The sequence below is a fragment of the Palaemon carinicauda genome, chromosome 44, assembly GCF_036898095.1.
Source record: "Palaemon carinicauda isolate YSFRI2023 chromosome 44, ASM3689809v2, whole genome shotgun sequence".
Classification (NCBI taxonomy): domain Eukaryota; kingdom Metazoa; phylum Arthropoda; class Malacostraca; order Decapoda; family Palaemonidae; genus Palaemon; species Palaemon carinicauda.
The window spans coordinates 52,922,674-52,923,726 of record NC_090768.1 but is presented as its reverse complement, the minus strand read 5'-3'; positions in this window follow the sequence as shown (position 1 = coordinate 52,923,726).

Sequence of the window (1,053 nt, the reverse complement as noted above, 5' to 3'; positions counted from 1 at the left end):
TTAGGCCTATAGACTCAATTCAATCTATGACGTTAGAGGGGGGGGGAGGGGTGGTCTCCCCTTCCCTCTTTTATTCTGAAAGGCTGTCAAAATAATCTTGAAATACTAACAATGTTTTCAAGTAAATACGTATCTATTCGTCTTACTTACTCTTCTAAGGAAAAGAGAACATGGAAATATATGCAATAATCTACCTCGTTATAATTTTATGAAGAATATATTTGAATTGCAATTTTGTGGTGGATTCATTGCAGAATAAAATATATTCTTATTTAGGGAAGTTTTGTTTAAATCTATCTGTTAATATATAGATCTATCTAGGCATCCATATATATATATATATATTTTTGGGCTCAAGCCATGTCGTCCTGATGGAAGTTCCTATAGGGTAGCTTCCTAGGGTATATTACAACTACGGCGATATTCCCAGAGAATTTACCTTAAGGTACCAGAATTCTAACTCCTGGAGCGAGTATCCCTCGTGAAAGGGATATCGCGACATATCAGAGGACGTATTCTAGACACGTCACATGGCAATCTACGACCTGAACAGAGATTCGTCTCGTAGGAGGGAGATTGACGAGATACGAATTCGGGAAAGAAAAAGGGGAGCCGCTCCCAAGGCTTCCCTATCCCCCGATTCGTATGCGTGCCTGGCGCCAATCCTGGCGCCATCTGTATTCCTTTTTGCGTAGCTTAACAACTCGGTGTTTTTTCCTGTTTTTCTCGCAAATCTTGGATTTATTCAGCTTTTCATGGCTTCTTCGTCTTCGTTGACCTCGGATAAGTTGAGTATAGTGTCTGTTATGTATAAATGTAGGCTCTTGGTAAAATTTTGAGTGATTAATAGGATTAATCTTTGATACAAGAGCCGTAGCCTACCAGAGGTGTCCTGGACACTGTCACTCGCTAGGTATAAATTAGTTAGTCAGAGTGACATTCCTGGTTGTTTTGCTTAATAAAATTTAGCTATTTAGCTTTACATAGGATTTCCTTTCGTGCTTAGTATTATTTGGCGAAGTATTCGCCATTCTGGCCTACGCTAGGCCATGT